Here is a 25,326-nt window from a genome sequence, read left to right on the forward strand (position 1 = left end):
TTGTAGCTTTTCTTTATATTTTTCTGATGATCAGTGATGTTGAGCACCTTTTTATATACCTATTTGCCATTTGTGTGTCTTTTTTTGAGAAATATCTATTCTGATCTTTTGCATATTTTTGATCAGATTATGAGATATTTTCCTATTGAGTTGTTTGAGCTGCATATGTATTCTGGTTACCAATCTTATATGAAATAGATCATTGGCTATTGCATTTTTAATCCATTCAGCCACTCTATGTCTTTTGGTTGGAGAGTTTAGTGCACTTATATTCAATGTTATTATTGATAAGTAAGGACTTACTCTTTCCATTTTTGTTGTTTTCTGATGGTTTTGTGTTTTTCTCTTCCTTCCATTCTTTCTGCTTGTCTTCCTTTTAGTGAAGGTGATTTTCTCTGGTGGTAAGTTTTAATTTCTGGCTTTTAATTTTTTTATGTATCAGTTGTATGTAGGTTTTATTATTTAAGGTAACCACAAGACTTGCAAATAACATCTTAAAACCCATTGTTTTAAATTCTTGACAACTTACCACATTGCACAAACAAACTAACAACAGGCAAAGTGAAAACTAATAAAAAATCCACCTTTTAACTTCATGCTCCCACTTTTAAACTTTTTGTTGCTTCTATTTATATCTTATTATACTATGCCTTGAAGTTGTTGTAGTTGTTATTTTTGGTAGGTTCATATTTCAGTCTTTCTTCTCAAGACATAAGTAATTTATATACCACAATTACAATGTTATAATATTCTGTGTTTGTCTGTGTTTACTATACTTACTATTACTAGTGAGTTTTATACTGTCAGGTGATTTCTTATTGCTCATTAATGTCTGTTCAGATTGAAGAACTTGTTTTAGCATTTTCTGTAAGACAGGTCTGGTGTTAACAAAATCCTTCAGCATTTTTTTTTTTTTTCTGAGAAAGTCTTTATTTCTCCTTCATGTTTGAATGATAATTTTATTGGATGTACTATTCTAGTATAAAAAGTTTTATTTCTTCAGCACTTTAAAAATGTAATGCCTCTCTCTCCTGGCGTGTTAGGTTTCCACTGAGAAGTCTGCTGCCACATGCATTTGAGTTCCTTTGTATGTAATTTATTTCTTTTCTCTTGCTGCTTTTAGGATCCTTTCTTTATCTTTAACCTTTGGGAGTTTGATTATTCAATGTCTTGAGATAGTCTTGTTTGGGCCCAGTCAGCCTGGTGTTCTGTAATCTTTTTGTACTTGAATCTTGATATCTTTCTCTAGCTTTGGGAATTTCTCTGTTAGTATTTCTTTGAATAAAATTTCTACCTTGATCTCTACCTCCTCTTTAAGGCCAATAGTCTCATATTTGTCCTTTTGAAGCTATTTTCTATATCTTGTTGGCATGCTTCATTACATTTTTTGCTTTTCATTTGCCTCCTTTGACCGTGTATTTTCAAATAGCCTGTCTTCAAGATCTTTAATTTTTCTGTTTGGTCCATTCTGCTGTTGAGAGTCTCAGATGCATTCTTCAGCGTGTCAGTGGAATTTTTCAACTCCTGACATTTCTGCTTGATTTTTAAACATTATTTCTATCTCTTTGTTAAATTTATATGATAGGATGCTGAATTCATTCTCTGTGTTATCTTGAACTTCACTGAGCCTCTTCAAAACAATTCATTTGAATTCTCTCTCTAAAAAGGTCACATTTATCTGTAACTCCAGGATTGGTCACGGGTGTTTAATTTAGTTTGTTTGGTGAGGTCTGTTTTCCTGGATTGTCCTGATGCTTGCTGATGTTCATCAATGTCTGGGCATTGAAGAGTTAGGTATTTATTGTAGTTTTTGCAGTCTGGGCTTGTGTGTACCTGTCCTTCTTGGGAAGAGTTTCCAAGTATTCAAAGGGAATTGAGTGTTGTAATCTAAGTTTTTGGTCACTACAGCTATATATGCATTAGGGAGCACCCTAAACTTAGTAATGTTATGCTTCTTGCAGACTCAATTAGGTACCACTTCGGGGGTCTTGGATATAATCTAAGAGAATTCCTTGGATTACCAGACAGGGATTCTTGTTCTCTTCCCTTATTTTCCTCCAAACAAATGAAGTCTCTCTCTTTGTGACGAGCTGCCTGGATCTGAAAGAGGGGTGACACAAGTACCCCTGTGGTCACTACTACTGGAACAGTGCTTCGTTTAACCTGAAGCCACTACAGCACTGAGTTTCAACCATGGCCCATAGGAATCACTCCCTGGCTACCACCAATATTCACTCAAGGCCCAACGGCTCTTCAATCAGTATATGGCAAACCTAGCCAGGCTTGTGTCCTTCCCCATCCAGGTGGCAAGCTTTTCCCTGGTTCAGCACAGATCTAGAAATGCCATCCAGGAGCCAAGGCCTGGAGTGTGGAACCTTAGAAATCTCCTTGGTGTTCTATTCTGTTGCAGCTGAGCTGGCATCCAAGCCACAGGATAAAGTCCTTCCCACTCTTCCCTCTCCTTCTCTCAAGCAGAAGAACTCTCTTCCCATGTGCACTGCCACCCCAGGCCCATGGCTACCACTGATGTTTACTCATGGCCCAACAGCTCTTCGGTCAGCTTGTGGTAAACGCTGCCAGGTCTCTGTCTCTCCCTTCAGAGAAGTGGGCTCTCTTCTGGCCCAGGTCAAGCCCAGAAATGTTATCCAGGAGCCAATGCTTGTAATTGGGGCTCCCAGGAGCCCACTTGGTGCTCTATCTCACTATGGCTGACCTGGTGCCTAAGCTGCAAAACAAAGTCCCCTTTATTCTTCCCTCTCCTTTTCTCAAGCAGAAGGAGGCTTTCCTCATGGCCACCACAGCTGGGAAAGTGCTGGTCACACCTGAAGCCAGCACAGCACTAAGTCTTACCCAAGGCTCATGGTGAATACTGCTTGGCTACTACTGGTGTTTATTTAAGGCCCAAGGGCTCTTTAGTTAGCAGATGATGGATCCCACCAGAACTGTGTTCTTCCCTTCAAGGCAGTGTGTTCCCTCTTGGCCCACAGTATGTGTAGAAATGTCATTCAGGAGGTAGTGCCCGGAATGGGGGCCTCAGGAATCCACCTTGTGCCCTATTCTACTGTGGCTGAGCTGGTATCCAGGTTGCAAAGATAAATTCCTCTTTACTCTTCTCTCTTCTCTCTCAAGTCCAAAGAAGGTATCGCTCCCAAAGCTGCATTGCCTGTGGTTGGGAGAGGCATGATGCAAGCTTTGTTGGCCACTTTAGCTTGCATCTCACTAGGTCATGTATACCCCAAGATTATTGGATCCCAGCCCAGCACAACTTCAAGACTTGCCTAGGAATTACAGCCCTTGTTGCCTAGACTGCCTTTGAAGTTTATTTATGTCCCCAGAACACTGTAGCTGGTGGTGGTGGGATTAACAGGAACTCAGGTTCTGACCACTGGGATGGACAATTCTCCTCTGGCTTGATCCAGTCAAAATGCTCTTTTCTGGGTGCTAGCTGAAGTTTGCCCTGTGTTGCTTTCTGCTGTGATAGGCAGCACTAAGTTCCAATGCAAAGTCCCAAAATTACTGAACTTTTCCTCCTCTAGATGGACAGATTGTCTCTCCACGCCATGCAGCCACAGCTAAGGGATGGAGGAGAAGTGGTGTCAGCAATTCAAGGCTTTGTTTTCTACTCTCCTTTGTGACTCTTCCATTGATATGACATTGAAACCAGGTACTGTGATCATTCACCTGATTTTTGGTTCTTATGAAGGTGCTTTCTTATGTGGAAAATTGTTTAATTTATTGTTCCTGTACAGGGATGATCACTGGAGGTTATAATTGGTCATTTTGCTCCATCTGCACCTGAGTTTTTCATAGTGGTATATTGTACTTTGCAACTCCAAGTGTTTATTTTTTTTAAAAATTTCCATTTCTGTATTGATATTTTCTCTTTAGTGTGATATCAGTCTTAAAAAAATTCTTTAGAACTAGTTTTCTCTGGGTCTTTGAATATAATTATAAATGCTGACTTAAGGTATTTGTCCAGTAGGTCAAGAATCTGGGCCTCCTCAAGCACAGTTTCTAAGAATTGCCTTTTTTTCCTGTCTATGGTTCATATTTTCTTGTGTTTTTGGCAAGTCTCATTTTGTTGTTGTTGTTGTTGTTAAAAACTGAGTATTTTAAATAATATAATGTGGCAACTCTGGAAATCAGATTCACCCTCTTCCCCAGAGTTTTTTATAGCTACTTGTTTAATTGTTGCTGTTGGTTGGTTTAGTGACTTCTGAACTAATTCTATAAAGTCTGTATCTTTCTCATTTGTGGCCACTGTAATCTCTACTTGGTAAGTTTGATGGTTAGCTAATCATTAGAAGAGGTTTCCTTAATGCCCTGGAACCAATAAATCTCACAGCCTTTGCTAAGGGGTCTTATATATATGATGAAGTATGCTTTCAACACTCAGACAGACAGTTTACAACTCTGCCTTAGTCACCACTTCCTTTGCTCAGAGACTCAAGGCCACTTAGAATGTGAGGGCTTAGGGCCTTCTCAGATGTCTAATGAGCTTGGCACAGTGCTACATATTCACACAGTCTTCTACATTCCCAAGTATAAGTCAGAGCTTTTCAAAGCTCTTATATACATCTCACACATAAGCTTTTCCTTTAAGGTTTTTGGCTACTCTATAGTTTTTCCCAACCATTGTCTATTGTCCCAAGCAAAAATGGATGTCAAAACATTCAACAAACACTTCCCAAAGAGAGGCTTCAGTACCTCATAAGTTTGAATGGGGTCAAATAAAGACATGACTTGATTGGGGTCATCGTAAGACCCACCAGAGAGACCGGATAATCATTCTTTGAAAAAAGAGTCTTTTAAAGGGTTCTAACTTTGTTTTACTCCCTTAGTTTTTAGGAATCTGGAGTGTAATTTTCAGGATGACAGATAAGCTTGAGAGCAGAAATGAGAGGAAGGTTAGTTAGAGTACCACAAATCATTTTGGCATATTTTTATTAAATCGTTGTCTTCTTTTCTTCCAAAGTGTGATTTTTTTCTTTTCTAATATGTACATTCAAAGCTATGCACTTCCTTCTAAACACTGTTTTCATTGCATCCTAAAATTGTATTAATTTGTGTTTTTATTTCCATTTAGTTAAAAATATCTTGTTTTATTGACTATTTCTTCTTTGACCCATGTATTATTGACAAGTGTGTTGCTTAATCTCCAACTATTTTGGAAATTTTCTGTTATATTTCTGTTACAGACTTCTAGCTTAATTCCACTGAGTTCTGTGAGCAGATGCTTTATGATTCCTTTTTCTTTAAATTGGTTAGTGTGTGTTTTATAGCCCAGAATGTGATCTATATTGGTAAAGGTTTCATGTGAGCTTAAGAAGAATGTGTATTCTGCTGCTCTTGGGATAAAATACTCTATAGGTGTCCCTTACATTTAGTTGATTGATGGTGTTTTTCAGTTCAACTATGTTCTTACTGATTTTCTCCATACTGGATCTGTTCATTTTTGATAGAATTTTTGAGGTCTCCAACTATCACAATGAATTAATCTATTTCTCTTTGCAGTTCTATTAGCTTTTGTTTCATTTAGTTTGGTGTTCTGTTGTTAGGCATATATACATTTAGAATTATTATGTCTTATTGAATAATTGAACCCTACATCATTACGTAATAGTCTTCTTTATTCTTGATAACTTACATTGCTGTGAAGTCTGCTCTGTCTCAAATTAATATACTCTTGTTTTCTTTTGATTAGTGTTAGCATGACATATTTCCACATCTATTTACTTTTATTCTATATGTCTTTGTATTTAAGGTGGGGTTCTTGTAGACAGCACATAGTAGCATCTTATTTTTTGTTCTGTTCTGACCATCTCTGCCTTTTATTTAGTGTATTTAGGCTATTGATGTTCAAAGTGACTACAGATATATTTGGACTAATATTTACCATATTGTTACTCTTTTCCTTTTGTTACTCTTATTCTTTGCTACTACTTTTCTACTTTTGTCTTCCACTCTTTTTTCTTTGCTTTTTGTGGTTTTAATTGAGCTTTTTATATAATTTTGTTTTCTCTCCTGTTTTAGCATATCAGTTGTATTCATTGTTTATTTGTTTTGTGCTTGCTTTATAATTTGTAAAAATAAAAAAACCTAATCCAAGTCCACATTTAAATAACAGTATACCATTCACAGTTAGTGTGAGTGCTTTATGTTAACCAGATACATTTAATGCTCCCCATTCTTTGTATGATTCTTATTATTCATTTCATTTGTATGTAAACATGCATATATATGTATATGACATATACATAAGCATACCTAATTGAATACATTGTTGCTATGACTCTTTTGAATAAGTTGTTATCTGTTAGATCAATTAAGAATAAAAAAAGGTTTTATTTTACTTTAACTTATTTCTTCTTTAATGCTTTCTTCATGTAGACCAAGTTTCTGACCTATAAGATTTTCCTTCTCTCTAAAGAATTTTGTTTTTAACATTTCTTGCAAAGCATGTCTACTGTCAAAAATTTTTTTCATTTGGGTTTGTCTAAGAAAGACTTTATTTCTCTTTCACTTTTGAAGAATAATTTTACATGATATAGAACTATAGGTTGGCAGTTTTGCTCTCAACACTGTAAATAGTTCCCTCTACTCTCTTCTTGCTTACATGGTTTCTGAGGAAAGTCGTGCAATTCTTATCTTTGTTTCTCTATAGCTAAGGTGATTTTTTTTTCCCCTCTGATCTCCTTCAAAAATTTTTCTCAATTGTTTGGTTTTATATAGTTTAAAAATGATATGCCTAGGTGTGGGTGTGGGTGTGTTTGGCATTTATCCTCCTTGTTGTCCTGTGAGCATCCTGGACTTGTGGTTTGGTATCTGACATTACTTTGGAGGTCATTTTCAGTCATTATTGTTTCAAACATTTCTTCTGTTTCTTTCTCTGTTTCTTCTCTTCCAGTATTCTCATTATGTGTAAGTTACACATTCTGTAGTTGTCCCACTACAAAAGTCCTTAGATGTTCTGTTATTTTTTTTCCCTCAACCTTTTTTCCTTTGCATTTCAGTTTGTATGTTTCTATTGACATATTCTCAGACATTCTTTCCTCAGCCATGCCCAGTCATCTCAGGAGTCTACAAAAGGCATTCTTCATTTCTGAAACAGTGTTTTTAATCTATAGCAATTTTGGTTTCTTTCTAATTTTTCATCCCTCTGCTTACATTACCCATTTGGTTTCGCATGCCATCTGCTTTATCAGTTAGAGCCTTTATCATATTAGTCATAGGTGTTTTAATTCCCAATCTCATAATTCCAACATTTCTCCTGTGTCTGTTTCTGATATTTTGTCTCTTCAAATTGTATTTTCCCTCTTGGGTATGGTCTTAATCTTTTGGTAAAAACTGAGCATAATGTACTGGGTAAAGTGGTCTGTGGTAAATTAGGCCTTTAGTAATGTGATGGTAAGCTTTGGGAGTAGGGGAAGCATTTTATAGTCTTACGATTAAGTCTTATTCTTTTGGTGAGCTGGTAAACTGAGAATTCACCAGTTCGTCTCATTTTGCCACCCCACCCACCCACCCCTTATGTGAGATAGGATGGCTAGTAGGGGCAGAAGTTGGGTAGTTTTATTCCTTTATGTGAAAGGCTGGTGTAAGCTGAACTTGGGTATTTTACATCCCCCAGACGGAAAGAAGGTGATACTAGGCTAAAGTTGAATATTTTCCTTCCTCCAAGTCAGTTATGCGCTGATAAAAACTCAGTAGGTAGGCTCAGATAAAATAATTTGTCTTGTGGTCAGGCCTTGTTAAAAAGAACAGAATACTCTGCCGTATCTCAAAATAGTTACTTTTCCCCTCCCCTTTTTGGAAGCATGATGGAATTTTTCTCTGGTATTTACAATGAAAACCTAGTAGAGTTTCTGGAGGTAAAGCTCTCAAAAATTTATTGGCCCCCCCATTATCAGGTCTTCCTGGAGATTTTAACTCTTAGAATTGTCCTCATGAAATCTCTATTTCTCAATTACAGTTCATATTTTCCTACTTCAGTCCTCGTTCCTGTGAGGTTCCGGCTCTTGTCAGTTGTGATTCTCTGTAACTTCCTGACTGTCTCACCAGTTTTGGGGGCAATAGTTGACCCTGTGACCTCATTTCTTTGAGGTGTAGATACCTCTTAGAAGAAGAGTGATTGATTTTGCAGTTTGTTCAGATTTTTACTTGTTAGAATGGAATGACAGCTTCCAAGCTCCTTACATGCCAATCTGGAAACCACTCTCTGTCCTTTTATTTCAATGATTAAAATGATAATTTTCATAATCTCTTATTGTTTTTTTTCCAAGGCTTTGCTCAGTTATGCCTATGCTGTGTAATAAATGTTTGCCTTTTTTGAATAGAAATTATTCTTTAATTATTGTCTATGAGGGTACTAATTAATTTGTCTCAAATTATTTGCCAGACATCTATAAAATCAATTTCATTTGAAGTGAAATATCTTTTAATTATTGATTTTGATACTTTTTAACTTTAAATTTTGTTCAATTCTTCATGTGTTTTGGAATTTTTGTTTGCAGGTTTATTTTTTGTGGAAGATATCTTTTGGTTTTCTTAATTTCTCTGTGTGTACTTTCTAACAACTTTTTGGTTACCTTCCTAGTTTGCAGTGCTGCAAGTCCAAACTAGGTAATATAAAAACACTCAGGGCTATTACTTTATGATATTAAATATATTAAAAATTCAATTACCCTGCCAGTGGGGCACTGTTCAGTTCCTGAGGAGGAGACTGTGCATTTCTTCTACACATTTAGATATGCAGCTTATTAAAAGCTGTAGTCTCAGGCAGTTGTTAACACTTTTTGTTTTAGTCTACTTTTCTTGAGATAGGGCACATAACTCACTCAGTTCTTTGGTCCAAGTAGTAAGCCTCATTACTCCCAACTTCTGTACGTTAATTCTATCATCTATATAGTTTTATCTAAATTTACCAACTCCATAAAGATGTTAATACTTTGAGCCTCTCTATGTCTTTTTTCTCCCATATTTTCCTACTTCATTAGCTACTGCTTTGCATTTGGGTTGAAGGAAGTGAGTCAAACATGAATTCAAGACATCGTATTTCTAAGACACCTTTTGACTAGTTATCTAACATATTCTTTTACTCCTTAACCCCTGGTTCATCATGCTCTTCCATATGTTTTTATTTTTTTTAAAAAAAGAAATCCTTGAATATATCAAACTCTTCTTCATCTCAAGGTCTAAATATACAGTTTTCTCGACCGAAAACACTCATATTCAACTTCGTTCCATGGCTGGCATCTCATCTCCCAGGTCATAGCTCAAGTCACCTTGTCAGAGTGGCAGTCCCTGATTACTAAATACAAGTGGATCCTCCTCCTCTTCCCCATTATTTTTTTTTTTACCTTAGAATCTTGTTAGGTTCCCTGAGAACATTCCTTAAAATGCGTAATTAATTTATTTGCTGGTTATTGGCTGGTATGAACTCATCCCCCTATCAGGAGGTAAACTGTATAGAGGGCATTTCCATGAAAGTTCTGTGGTTCAGTCACTGTTTGGCATTTGTTGAATGAACACATAGAGTATGGCTTTTTAATGTATTAGGTAGAGCACTGCTAAATGGGGATCTACTTTAAATACACAAACATTGTAAGACCCTAAATCATTAAAACACCCTTTTTTTTTAACTCTTCATAAATATAAAGGGCCTATTAAATTCTAAATTAGTAAAGTCTATAAATAGTGTAAGGTAAAGAGATGTACATTTATAGATTACAAATCAGGCACAGTTATTGAACTTTTATTTAAAATTATCGTAAGAAACAAGTCTTTGCTTCCAAAGGTAATTCCTTAAGTTGTTTACGCTGAAGTTCTCTGCGTTGCTTTAGGTTTTCAAGAGAACTCTATTGTGTCAACTCAAGGACAGTCAACTTTGAGGGTGGGCAATAGAAAATTATTGTCATAGTTATTTTAAGCTCAGAAGCAAAACTCTAAACATGTGCTCAAGCCTTATCTTCATTAGTGAAACATATCACCTTAACCTGAGTAAAAGCCTGCAGTGACTAATTCCCACATGAATTTTCTGTTATTCTTTTACTTCAGAAATATTTTGAAGCCTCTTAAAGGTGTAGACTTAGACAAAAAAAGAAAAAGGAATAAGTACTTAAGACTTCAGTTTCTGAGAGCTTCATAGGAAAGAGTTTGATTTTCAGATCAGTCAATACTTAAATATTATTCAATTGCATCTTTTCCTGTTGACAAAAATAATTGATGGAAAATATGCTTGTTCTATTTTCTTACCAAAATATGTAAATTATTAGTGGAATTCTATGGTTTGAAACAAGCACAAACTTGAATAAGGAAATTTAATTAAATGTGAGGCTGTGGGGAAATTGTGTGTGGGGCAACCAAAACTCTAAACTCTTTCAGCGTATGCAGTATTTACTAAAACCTGCCAAATTTTGAATCCCTGTATAACCTGAGATGAAGCACAATAGGAAAATTCAGCTTCTGTCTTAGTCTTCTATTCATACACATAATATTAGCTTGGGATGTTAAAGAAATATTTTAGTAACACCGCAAGAATTGCAGCCAACAATCTTTTCTGGATTATGTGCAAAACAATAACTAAAAGGAAATCTTATTCAGTAAGATAGCTATAAAATTTAGAAGCTATCTAATTTTCTAAATTTTATAGCTATCACTTTTGGTAAAGGGCAAGAAATAAAATTAAATTTCCAGTCTGTCAGTAAATTCTGGTTTTGCTTCAGCCTAGTATCATTTCACCGTGAAGATATGCTGCATATCCTTTAGCATGATAACATCACAGAAAAAAAAATCAGGGTTGTTCTAATTTGAGTACGAACAGTAAACAAACTATTTGTGGATTGGCAAATGAAGTATTTGCACACCAGGAAATGGATTTCTTTGAAGGCAAGGTGGTTTCAACTCCTTTCTACTATTAAGAGGAGCCAGTGAGTAGATTTTGCACCAAGAGAGATTTTACAGAAGAACAGGACATTTTAGTATTCCATGTTATTTTTGCTCATATATTTTGAAGATAATTTTATGTTTTCATGCCCCCTTGTAGGTTATCTGTGTCACTGCTATTTTAGGAACTGAGAATAGAAGCTTTATTTAGTTATTTTTGTAAAGCACCTAGTAGTGTTGTCAAATAAATTATGGATACTTTTTAAATATCCAAAAATGTAAAAAGATGATAGATTCTTTATATGTTTGTATTGTTTTCTTTAATGTTTCAAAATGTTGTTTATATTCCCTACTGAAGTTGAAGATATGTCAGTCCAGCAGAAAATGTTCATTGTCACTGTTATTATACCCCTATATTGTAAGCTCTTGAATTTCATTAATACCACAGTAGTCATTTCCCTGGAGGTCTCCCTACATTTTATATATGCTGGTGTGTGTGTGTGTGTGTGTGTGTGTTTGCATGTGTGTGTGTATAGGTAGTACATATATAATATATGTGATATCATATAATTATATAATTATATATAACTATACATATAATAAGAAAACATGCTGATTATATTTCTTCAGGTTTTCCACTCAGTACTTAACATTTATGTTGCTTCTCATTGAGATAGGTATTATCGTAATAATTTTACTTATCCAGGAAAAAAAGGTAGACTCTAAACAGCTTCATTGTTGATATAGGATATTTGCCTCTGTGCAGGTCTCTGATGTTCTGAACTTCAGTGTTATCATTTTTTTTACATTATTATCCTGATTTATTTTATCTTCACACTCACTCTCATATCTGTGGATGCTCATTTCTAACAAGAAAGGCTGAATGGAAGTCAAGAAAATATTTACCTCATAACCAAGAATAGAATTGGCTTTCACTCTGAAAACCCATCACATATGGGACCAGAGAAAGACAAATAGACCACTGGGCATCAGTAATAGTCATTTAACCTTGTTGCCCCAAGCCTGGGAGGTAGCATAGCAAAGTAGTTGAGAACTCAGGTTATGTACTATTTTGATAAATGAGAATTTAATCTTGTCCCTGCCACTTTTTATCTGGATAACCTTGGACTTATGTTGTAGTTTTAAAAATGCAAGGGCCTGCTTACAGGATTCCTTACAAAAAAAGAGGGTATAGCATCTCTTCTGATTAATAATTATCAACTCTCCTGATTAATGATTAGCTTCTCTTTACATCTTCCTAAACTGAGCCTTCATAATCTGTACTTTAATATTACATCTCTTTTCCTTTTTTGTACTAGGATTGTTTTGCACACACACAGACACACACACACACACATACACACCAAACACAAATAAAAACTAAAAAACAGATTATGAAAGAATATTCTTTGTATATATGAAAAAACAGCTAAGACCAGTTAAAACATAATATGCCACAGGAAAAGTTTAAAAGTCTTTAATAAGCAAATCGAGAAATTAGAAATATTGAAAAATCTCATTCAAGAGAAAACTATGGGATGTAATCATATATATATGTTATGACAAGATTCTAAAGGAGAAAATCAAGAGAAAAAAAGAAAGACAAATAATATAGTTATATGATTGAATATTGATCTTGTCTTAGGTTTAGATGTGGTGATTGCAAATGTGTAAAGTACTGAAAACTTAATCACAATAAAAATCTCAGTCATAATTTTGCAGGAAATGATGTTGTCTTGAAAAAGACTCCTCTAGCCTTGAAGTTTTAAATTGAAAATATCTGTTGTCTTCTTGCCTGAACATTTAGCTTCATTATTGAGTAAATAATGAGTAAATATAGTGGAAATAGATGCCTGAAACTTAGATTTTCATTATGATAGGTAATACTCCTAATGTTAACTCTGTTGTCTGAAAAAGTCAGAAAAAATTAACAAAGAAATGCTTTTTGTGAATGTGTGTGAATTATTAGTACTTTATTTTGTTTGAGAATATTGAGAATAGTTGAATTTCCTCATACTTTAAAAAACTTTTTCAATCAAAGCATGAAAATAATTATAATGCTTTTAACATGAAAATAAACCAAAACAGCCAGTTTTATGCAATTTGGCAAATGTGTTATAAAATCACAGGTGTGAGAAAAACCTTATTCTGAGACATCAGATATCATTTTTACTGATATTGGCAGCTGTTCTCAGTCCAATACAATTTTATAATATGTGAATTTTTAAGCTGTGTGCTATGGTCTAATAATCTTGTGTTTCACTCTTTTCTCATAGTATTTTCTGTAATAATTAAATTCAAAACACAACCAGATCCTAAAAATTAGCACTTAGTTAAGTGATAGGAAAATACAATCAACCCTAGAGGACTTTTTTTTAAACAAGATAATTTCATCTGGGTTTAATTTATTTCTCATTGATGAGCGAATACAATTGAATCAACATGTATTTTGCTCATTTAGTGATCAGAATTTTAATATTTGAATTACTTAGATTTATGAGAAAGAAAATGTTCCCTGACATCCCATTTATTCTTGAGGTGCAATTGGTTACCAAATTGCTCAGTCTATGACTATGAGATCATAGTACCCTGATCTGGCATCAGTAGACAGTAATAGTGTCAAGAAGGAGGCCAGAGGCCATTTGCCACTAACCCTGCAACTTTTGGAGTCTTATCCATGTTTCCACTGGCAAAAACATTTGCTTTTGCCTGAAGATACTGTTTAGAACTAAAAGAGAAAGTTTATGGACACAAAGTCAACTGGCCAGCAGTCGTAGATCCCTCAGAGAAGTGAGGTCACAGGGCAAACCACTGCCCCCGGCATGGGAGCATCAGGTGAACGTAGAGAGTCACAAGGTACTGCAGCAGAAACCCATAAGCAGAAATCTCCATGGACCAGGGCCAGAGTTAAGAGCTCCTAAATGGTAAATGATGAATTTCTGTAGGCTGAGTGTGGACAAGTTTGAGTTAAAAACTTCAAGGGACCCAGTCATAGGGGTGCCTTCACACTTTTGTGAGTTTTACCTCTGCAAGCTTGATTAGATTCTTGCAGAATATTTGGGAGAAAAATCCCCTTATAGCACAGGCAGAGGGAAGGAGAAAGTGCTCAATTTGAAACACTTCAGATCACTCTGTTTTTCACAAGGCATGTCTTCAAAAGAAACTATTTTTACCAAAACCTAACCTACTAGGGTTTTTTCTGAGCCTAACTGACCTGAGGGAAGGGAAGTACCCAACTCCAGCCCACTGTGGTCATCCTGTTCCACCTAAGGTGAGGCAAATAAATTGAAGCACTGGTGAACTTGACAGTCCAGGGGTACAGGCTCACCAATAGACTGACACTTAGTCATAGGACTATAGAATAATCAAATTCTCCCCAAAACTTACCACACATTACTAAAGACCTATTTAGCACAGTTATTTTTACCCAGTACATCATGCCCAGCTTTTAAAATATTAAAAGGCATAAAGAAAGGAGAAAAAGCCCAGTGTGAAGAGACAGAGAAATAATCAGAAACAAATATGGAAGGAATGTTGAAATTATCAGATCAGGAATCTAAAGCAACTATGGTTAATATGTTAAGGACTCTGAAAGATAAATAGACAACACGCATGAACAGATGGGCAATATAAGGAGAGAGAGAAAAATTCTAATGAAGAACCAAAAAGAAATGCTAGAGATGAAAAAACAACATTACACAAATGAAGCATGCCTTTGATGAGCTCAGGTTTCTGGATATGGCTAAGGAAAAGCTCTCTGAGGATATATCAGTTGGAACTTACAAACAAAAGCAAAGAGAAAAAAAGACAAAAATTGTGAGAGAACTAGAAAAGGTGTAACTTATGGATAATGGGAATACCGGAATAAGAAGAAGAGAGAAAGAAACAGAAGAAATATTTAAAACAACAATGACTGAGAATGTTCCCCAAATAAAGTCAGAAACCAAATCACAGATGCAGGAAGCTCAGAGTACGCCTGTTATTTTTGTAGGAAAAACAGCAAAAAGAAAGACAAAAAAGAAAAGAAAATTCTAGGCGTATCATTTTCAAACTACAGAAAATCAAAGATAAAGAAAAGTATATTAAAAGATTCCAGGGGACAAAAAAACCTTACTTCTAAAAATCTTACTCCTAAAAACCTTTTAGGAGCTGGCTTTTGGTTTTGTTAGTTTTCTCTCTCGATCTCCTGTTTTCAATTTTATTAACTTATGCTCTAATTCTTATTTCTTTCCTTCTGCTTACTTTTGATTTACATTGATCTTTTTATCTGGTTTTTAAGATGAGAGCTTAGATTCTTGATTTTACATTCTTTTTCTTTTGCAATAATGCATTCAATACTATAAATTTCCCACTAAACATTGCTTTTGCTGCATCCCCCAAATTTTGATGTTACATTTTAATTTTAATTGAGTTCAAAATGTTTTTAAATTTATCTTGACAGTTTTTTGACCCATGGATTATTTAGACATGTTGCTTAATCTAACTGTTTGGGGAATTTCCAGTTATCTTTCTGTTATTGATTTCTAGCTTAATTTCATTGTGGTCTGAGGGCAAACATTGTATGACTTATATTCTTTCAAATTTGGTAAGATATGTTTTATGGCCTAGATTGTGGGTTATCTCAGTGAATGTTCCAAATGAACTTGAGAAAAATGTGTATTCTGCTGTTGTTGGATAAAGCAGTCTAGAGATATCCATTATATCCCACTGATTGATTATGTTCGTTAGGTCAACTATGTCTCTACTGATTTAATGCCTGCTGGATCTGTCATTTCTGACATAGGGGTGTTGATGTCTCCAACTATAATATTGAATTCAACTATTTCTCCTTGTAATTCTATCAGTTTGCCTCACGTGTTAAGATGCTCTGTTGTTTTACATTACAATACATTTTGAGAAACTTTTAAAAACACAACCTGTAGCAGGTTATAAACAGGTTTTCAATTTCTCTCCCCAACTTCTCAATAAAGTATGGTCAATAGGCATTTATACATTTTCAGAATTATTTTCTTAATTCTGCAACTCTAGTCAAATACAAAAGTAACTACCTAATGAATATATTATAGTAACTTGTAAACTATGCTAATACTTCATTTATACATTTCACAGTGGTAGTAAGCGCAATACTTTCTACAGTTAAATACATTGTGTTTCGAATAAAATATAGTAATTTTATGTGTATACAATTACAACAACACTCTCGTGGCAATAAATCTGTCATATTTACTATACAAAGAAAGCAATAGTAAGTTCTAGCTTACATGTACAAGAAATTTATATTTAAATTACTACAGAAAAGCAGACTGCTATATTTTACATGCACCACAATTCTAATTACAGGAAAAGTTTTTGTTTTATCAGGTATGTTTGTATATTTTCCAATTTGTTCAAACAGCTAATTATCACTGGAATTATTTAAAAATTATAAAAAATCAGTACTTCTTTTAGGTGATGGAAGATTCAGCCAAAAACTTAACTTTGAAAATTTACATTGATATATTCTGTATGTATCATATTCTAATGATGCAGACTGACTTTCCTCATTTTACATAAAGTTGTGTATTAGTTATAAAACACTAAAATCTCAAGGCAAAATTAATTATACTTGAAATTGTCATATTCTTCAAATATACGATAATGTGTATAGCCATTTTCTTTGATTCTCAAATGAAGGTAATAATGAATCACTATTTGCATCTCTGAAGTGATAACAAAACAAGCAAAAAATTGGATTCGTGTCAACTCTTTAGCTTGAGAGGTTAATATCTATAGCAAAGGAGAGTTGACAAATTTTATATGTGAGCCAAAAGTATGAATTTTTTACTTATTTTAGAAAAACAAATAGCTAACAGCAGAAAGCTTGTGTCATATTCCATGTAGATATTTCTCTAAGAGTTGTAGGTATTCCATTCTCCATTCACTTATTCATTTACTAACATCTAATATGTACCAAGAACCATGGTAGGCGCTATAAAAGTTTTTTTAAAAAGATCTTCAGCTTCTAGTAACCTTGCTGATAACAATTACAGACTCTAGACAAAGTGAAACAAAACAAAACTCTTTGAAGGAATGGAAGAGTGAATAAAAAGGCAGAAACTTGGCCAGGCATGGTGGCTCACACGTTTAATCTCAGGACTTTGGGAGGCCGAGGCAGGCAGATAACCTGAGGTCAGGAGTTCGAGACCAGCCTGACCAACATGGAGAAACCCTGTCTCTACCAAAACTACAAAAATTAGCCAGGTGTGATGGTGCACGCCTGTAATCCTAGCTACTTGGGAAGCTGAGGCAGGAGAATCTCTTGAATCCAGGAGGCGGAGGTTGCTGTGAGTCGAGATGGTGCCATTGCACTCCAGCCTGGACAACAAGAGTGAAACTCTGTCTCAAAACAAAAACAAAACAAAACAAGGCAGAAACTTGAAGAAGGAGAGTTACACTAGGTGAGATCCACATTTAACCAGCTTGTCAATAAGGACTCTCCTGGTCTATTCCATGTGTGGAGGATAGAGCTAAAGGAAAAAGTGTCATTCTTATTGGCTGACAAGCCAGCGATTGGAATATGGTGCTTCCAGAATGTCTGGAAACAAACAAACAAACAAAAAATCCCTGCAAAGAGGGATTCATAATGTTGTGAAGCTGAAAAATATGCAAGCAAATTTTTCCAAGTTTTATTTTGACCATTAAACAGTGAATGCACATTACAAGACCAAGGAGCCTACACTAAAAACAAAAACAAAACAAAGCAAAAAAAAAAAAAAAAAAAAAGCTGGAAGGTTAATAGAGAGGAGCAGACAATTCAGTAGTCACAGTCACATACTATAAAGAGTTTGGAATTAATTCCAACCAAGTTAGAGGGACTTGGAAAACACATCACACTTTTGTAAACTGATATGTATTAGGAGCAAGAATTACGTCATGTTCACTTTTAAAGTTTTGTCCTGTAAGTAAGGAAAATATTAAAATAGATACATTATATGAGAGTAAAACAAAAGGTAAGTTAAGGTACATTTACTTAATAATATACAATAAAAAATTAGTAGATATATGAAGAAGCAGAAAAATGTAACCAATAATCAAGATGACTATTAATCATTAGATATTAAAATAATTAGTTGACAAAGAATCTTAAATAACTATGATGGCTAGAGGTTCTGCAGGGAAAAATTGAATAACATGGGTGAAGTGATGGGTAATATCAGTAGAGATAAAAAAACTCAAAATGAGTGAAATGGAAATAATAGGACCCAAATATATATATGATATGGTTTGTCTGTGTCCCCACCCAAATCTCATCTTGAACTGTAGCCCCCATAATTCCCACGTCATAGGAGGGACCCAGTGGGAGATAATTGAATCCTGGGGGCAGTTTCTCCCATACTATTCTTGTGGTAGTAAATAAGCCTCACGAGACCTGATGACTTTATAAAGGGAATCCCCTTTCACTTGGCCCTCATTCTCCTCTCCAGTCTGCTGCTTTGTAAGATGTGAATTTCACCTTCTGCCATGATTGTGAGGCTTCCTCAGCCATGTGGAACTGTGAGTCCATTAAAAGTCTTTTTCCTTATAAATTACCCAGTCTCAGGTATGTCTTTATCAGCAGCATGAAAATGGACTAATACAATATATATAGATATAGATAAAATTTGCATTAGATTAATAAATGAAGAAGAAAGGACCAGTGAACTTTAAAACAGTTAAACAGAAAGCATTCAAACTGAAGAAAAAAGAAAGAAAATTTACAAATAAACAGCACTTTATGACCTGTGTGACAGTATCAAGTGATCTAAAAACACTCAATTGAAGTCCTAGAGGCAGAAGAAGGTATGTGTCAGATTTTATGGAGTACTGTGCTGTTTTAGTTAATAGAACTTTGTAGTATATTTTGAAGTCTGGTAGTATGATGGATCCAGTTTTATTCTTTTTGCTCAGGATTGCTTTGACCTTTGAGGTCTTTTCTAGTTCCATACAAATTTTAAGATTTTTATCTATTTCTGTGAAGAAGGCAATTGGTATTTTGATAGGGGTGCATTGAATCTGTAGATTGGGTAGTATGGTCATTTTAACAACATTAATTTTTCTGATTTATGAGCATTGGGTGGATAAATTAATCTATGTGTCTACAGCTAACTGATTTTTGACAAAGGTGACAAAAACAGTCATCGGGGAAAGGATTATCTCTTCAATAAATGGTACTGAGAAAACTGGATATTTCATGCAGAAGAATGAAACTAGACCTGCACCTGTCATCCTATACAAAAATCAACTCAAAATGGATCAAAGACCTAAATGTAAGACCCCAAACTATAAAACTACTAGAAAAAAATATAGGAGAAACACTTTAGGGCATTGGTTTGGGGAAAAATTTTAAATAAGACCTCAAAAGTACAGGCAACAAAAGTAAAAATAAACAAATGAGATTGTATCAAACTAAAGAGCTTCTGCAGGGCAAAGAAAACAATCAACAACAGAGTGAAAAGGCAACTATAGAATGGGAGAAAATATTTGCAAACTATTCATCCAATGGGAAATTAATATCCAGAATATAGAATAAACTCAAACATCTCATCAGTAAAAAAACCCAACAATCTGATTTAAAAATGGGCAAATAATTTGAACAGACATTTTTGAAAGAATACATACAAATAGTAAACAAATATATGAAAAAAAGCTTAACATCACAAATAATCAGGGAAATGCAAATCACAACCACAATAAGGTATCATATCACCCCAGTTTGGATGGCTATTATCAAAAAGACAAAAAAAATCCACTAATGTAAAGGAAAGGAAGTCAATATTTCAAAGAGACACCTGCACACCCCATGTTCATTGCAGTGCTATTCACAATAGTCAAGATATGGAATCTACCTATGTGTCCAATGACAGATGAATAGATTTTTAAAAACGTGATATATACATCATGGAATACTATTCAGCCATAAAAAAGCTGGAATTATGTCATTTGTAGCAGCCTGAATGGAACTGGAGGACATTGTGTTAAGTGAAACAAGCATGTTAACAGAAAGCTAAACACTGTATATTTGTATTCATATGCAGAAGCGCAAGTATGTGGATCTCATAGAAGTAAAAAGTATAGTAGGGGATACTAGAGGCTGGGAATTGCCAGGAGAAGGGGAGATAGGGAGAAATTTGTTAAAGGATACAAAATTATAGCCAGATACAAGGAATAAGTTGTAATGATATATAGCACTGGAGAATGACTGTGCTATCTATCTATCTATCAATGTACCTATCCATCTAGTTTCAAATAATGAGAAAGAAGATATTGAATGTTACCAACACAAAGAAATGATAAATGTTTGAGGTAATGGATATGCTAACTACTTGTATCTGATCACTATACAAAATATGTATCAAAACCTCACTATGTACCCCATAAATATGTAGAGTTATTATATGTCAATTTAAAAAGAGTAGAAAAGAAAAGAAAGTAGCCAGAGATAGTGGGAGGTACTTATTTCATCCTACCTGCAAGGGAACAATGGTAAAAAGTTGGCTGATCTCTCATGAGAAACATTCTATTCAGAATAAAACAGAGCTATATTTTTAAGCTACCATCCTCCAAAAAACAAACAAACAAAAACCATTTGACCCAGCCATCCCATTACTGGGTATATACCCAAAGGATTATAAATCATGCTGCTATAAAGACACATGCACACATATATTTATAGTGGCACTATTCACAATAGCAAAGACTTGGAACCAACCTAAATGTCCAACAACGATAGACTGGATTAAGAAAATGTGGCACATATACACCATGGAATACTATGCAGCCATAAAAAATGATGAGTTCATGTCCTTTGTAGGGACATGGATGAAGCTGGAAACCATCATTCTCAGCAAACTATCGCAAGGACAAAAAACCAAACACCGCATGTTCTCACTCATAGGTGGGAATTGAACAATGAGAACACATGGACACAGGAAGGGGAACATCACACACCAGGGACTGTTGTGGGGTGGGGGGATGGGGGAGGGATAGCATTAGGAGATATACCTAATGCTAAATGGAGAGTTAATGGGTGCAGCACACCAGCATGGCACATGTATACATATGTAACAAACCTGCACGTTGTGCACATGTACCCTAAAACTTAAAGTATAATAATAATAAAATAAAAAAAACCCAAAACAATAAAAAACCCTGTCAACCTATAATTTTATATCCAGCAAAAATATCCTTCAAAAATGAAGAGAGGATGAAGTACCATGTTTGCATTAAAAGAAAAAAAATCTAAATTGTTGCACACTTGTACTATAAGAAGTGCTAAAAGGAAATTTTAGGTTAAAAGGAAATTATGTCAGATAAATGTGCCAAAAAAGGGAACACTGGAAAGAAATAAAACATTTTTAAACTAGTATTTTTTGTTAAATTTCTTAAAAGTTGATTGGCTTATTAAAGCAAAAATAATAACAGTGCATTTCTAATAAGATATAAACAGAAAAATATGTATATATGTAACACATATTTATATATCTGTATATTGATATCTGTATATAGTAGCAAAATATATAACATAACAGTGAGAATTATAAAACAGACTATAAATTGATTTATATTGTTTTAATGTTTTTATGTATTTATGAGGTATTACAATATTAATACTGGGTAGACTGTGATAATTTAAGTATGCATATTGCTCTCCAAGAGAAACAACTGAAAATATAATACACACTGATATGTCTAAGAAGTCAATAGATAAAAAAGTGGGATTCTAAAAGATGCTTGATTATCCTAAGAAAAGAAAAGAGAAAAAGATTTAAAAAGAGAGGGACAAATTGAAAACCAAAGGCAAGATGTAGATTTAATCCCAGTCATATCAATAACTAACTAATAACCAAGGTAAATTAATAACTAATGTAAATAAATTGTTACAATTAAAAGAGATGTCAGTCTGAATATGGGAGAAATATTCAGCTGTATGTTGTCTAAAACAGATGTCCTTTTTATATAAAGACATATATAGGTTGAAAGTAAAAAGATAGTAAAATAATTACCATAGAAATATCAAGAAAGAAGGAGATATTAAGACAAAAGTATTATCAAAGATAAAGAGGGTCATTTCACAATATTGAAAAGATCAACTCAACAAAATTATTGCAATTTTAACTTGAAAGACGTGGGTTTAAACTGTGTGGGTCCACTTCTATGCAGACTTTTTTCCTTCCTCTGCCATCTTTGAGACAGCAAGACGAACTCCTTCTTTTCCTCAGCTGACTCCATATGAAGATAATGAGGATGAAAACCTTTATGAGAATCCACTTCCACTTAATGAATAGTAAATATACTTTCTCTTCCTTATGATTTTCTTAATATAATTTTCTTTTTCTAGATTACTTTATTGTAAGAATATAGTTTATAATACATATAACAGACAAAACTACATGTTAATAGACTGTTCATGTTATTGGTAAGGCTTCCAGTCAATAGTAAGTCATCAGTAAAGTTTTGGAGGAGTCAAAATTTATACATGGATATTCACTTGTACTAGGAGTCAGTGTCCCAACCTTCATATTGTTCAAGGGTCAACTGTATAACAAAATAATAGAACTTAAGCATATATGAAACAAAAGTTTACATATCTACAGTTAAACAAATCACCTGTATCTATTAAAGACTTTAGCACCCTTCTCTAAGTAATTAGTAGAACTAGAAGAAGAAAAAAGTAGTAGGAATATGCAAGATTTGAGCAATGTCATCAACTAATTGAGAATTCCAGAACACTATTGCAACTTTCTTTTTATGTAGATATACAACATTTGGCAAGAAAGACTATATTTAGCTGTTTCAGTAAAATTCAAAAGACTCAAATCATAGAGAATGAGTTCCCTAAGTTAATAGAATTAACTTAGAATTTAATAACAGTAAGATATATAGAAAATCTTCAAGTATTTGCGGATTAGTCAACATTCTTCTAAACAATTTACAGATAAAAAAGAAACAGTTAAGAAAGTTAAAAAATATGATTAACTGAATAATACAAATATATCAAAATTTGTAAGATGACACTAAAACATTACTTAGAAAAAATGTATAGGTTGAAATGTGTATGTTTGAAAAAACAAATGTTTAAAATCAATAATATAAGCTTCCAGATTATGAAGCTTGGAAAAAAGGAGCAACTTAAACTCAGAGTAAGTAGAAATAAGGAAATAAAATCCTCACACTAAAACCTTATTAACCTCAATCTCTGTTACCTGAAACAACAGATCTAGTTTAAAAAAATTATAAGCATGACAAACGGGAATAAATAAAATGGTCTGAAGAGAAATCAAATATCAGAACCATGCTTTATTATGAAACAGATGTTGCAATTTTCAGGGAGGGAACAAAATAACTAAAGTTAATATAATAAAGGATCTAGTGAAAAAAGTATACAACATGTAAGAACAGGTGGGTAATGTAAGCCGAAATATGTAAACTCAAAGAAAGAATTTTTTAAAATGCTAGAAATAAAAAACACTGTAACAGAAATAAGCGAGGCTGAGGATGGAGGATTACTTGAGTCCAGAAATTTGAGACCAGCCTGGACAACACAGCAAGACACCATCTTTACAAATAAAAAATAAATTTAAAAAAGTAAAAAATTTAAAAAATTTTTTAAAAGAATGTCTTTGATAGGCTCCTTAATAGACTGCACATGGGCAAAGAAAGACTCAATGAGTTTGAAGATATAGTAATGTTAATAAACACTTCCTAAATTGAGAAGGAAAAAAGAAAGAAAATCAGAACAGCATATCCAAAAATTATGAGGCAATTTGAAAGTATAGCCTATGTATAGTTGAAATACCAAAACAAGAGAGATGGAGCAGAGTACATATCTGAAGTAAAAATGGTGACAACTTTTCAAAACTAATGATAAACAAAAAACATGGGTGAAGTATAGGAGATTTTTAAGGGTAGTGAAACTCTTCTGTGTAATACTATAATGGTGAATAAATAGCCATATGCATTTGTCAAAACCCGTATCAACTTAATCTGTGCAAACTTTCAAGGAATCGTTTGATAGGTTGGAGGATACCAGAATGAAATGCAGAATGTGACAAAGCAATCCAACTCTATTGTAAATGTATAAGACAAACTTACTGAAGTGGGTAAGCAAAAAGGTGCTGACCTGAGTAATTTTGGAACTGAGTAGTGTGTGAGAATAAGAGCTAAAGAAACTCTGCATAAAGCACTGTACTCTAGTTGATGAAGTGGTTTCCTAGGGAAATACAAATGATGAATTCTGACACTTTTATACATATACATTGTAATTGAACAATTAAGTAAATGGGTAGAAGAGAGTAGGAGCCAGGCTTCTTGCTGTTGGAGTGCAACCTTAAAAATAAGCAAGAGGATGAAGATATAATCATCCCTGTGGTAATGGATTACAGTTGGAGACAGCAGTATGAAATCATGATTAGCTAACTACAGATACAGATGATTACACATAGAAATGTATATGGGTTGGGGCTAGGCACGGTGGCTCATGCCTGTAATCCCAGCACTTTGGGAGGCTGAGACAGGTGGATCACGAGGTCAAGAGAGCGAGACCATCCTGGCCAACATGGTGAAACCCCATCTCTACTAAAAATACAAAAATTAGCTGGACATTGTGGCCCATGCCTGTAGTCCCAGCTACTTGGGAGGCTGAGGCAGGAGAATTGCTTGAACCCAGGAGGCAGCGGTTGCAGTGAGCTGAGATTGCACCACTGCACTCCAGCCTGGTGACAGAGTGGGACTCCATCTCAAAAAAAAGGAGAAATATATATGGGTTGCTATACACACGTTTCTCTTACTTTTTCAGCTAAGAGGACTTAGAAGCAATGACACCCCAGTAGAAATAAGCGTACCATCTAGTACCCAGATCTTGTTTTTTAATAGCAATTTCCAGCAAAAAGGGAACCAGAGTTCCTTGATGAAATGACTGTTTACATTGGTGATTCATTTACATTGGTTATTCACAGGACTGGGGCAAAAAAATATGCAAGATAAGGCTGGAGCATTTTGTAGTGCCAGAAACAAAAAAGTGCTAAACAAAAGAAAATCCCACAATGATGGAGATATGTCAGTGGAGCACAAAAGCCCACTGAAAGAGCTCCAATGGCCAGAGCTGGAACAATTGAAGTGATGAAATAAATGAAAGAGTATTGAATTATCAACAAAAGTATAAGATAAATATCTATGAGTCTATACTAATATAAATACATAACTGAAAAAAATAAGGAATTGGGGAGATTAAACAAACCTGCCATGCAGAATAAGACCAAATAATTTATATAAAGTAGTTAATCTGACTTCAAGGAAGTGGAGCTTAACTCCCCACTCCTACAGTGTGGGCTGTACATAGATACTTTCTTCTAAATAGTCTAGTATGGAAAGGGGAAAAAATATTAACTTTACAGTGAAAAAGGCAAACTTTACATCAGCCAGGTG

General features: G+C 34.3%; 1 long non-coding RNA gene across 2 annotated transcripts in view; it reads left to right on the forward strand.

Moving 5' to 3' along the window:
- The window catches only part of LOC129047939 (uncharacterized), a 215,800-nt gene that overhangs the window by 144,284 nt on the left and 46,190 nt on the right, over window positions 1-25,326 (forward strand). Inside the window, exon 4 of one of the 2 annotated variants that reach the window (XR_008509855.2) lies at window positions 3,537-3,790. The exons of the other annotated variant lie outside the window; for it this stretch is intronic. This is a non-coding gene — a long non-coding RNA (uncharacterized LOC129047939). Of the gene's footprint in view, window positions 1-3,536; window positions 3,791-25,326 lie in introns of those variants that run through there. 2 annotated transcript variants of the gene reach the window in all.

The sequence above is a fragment of the Pongo abelii genome, chromosome 1, assembly GCF_028885655.2.
Source record: "Pongo abelii isolate AG06213 chromosome 1, NHGRI_mPonAbe1-v2.0_pri, whole genome shotgun sequence".
Classification (NCBI taxonomy): Eukaryota; Metazoa; Chordata; class Mammalia; order Primates; family Hominidae; genus Pongo; species Pongo abelii.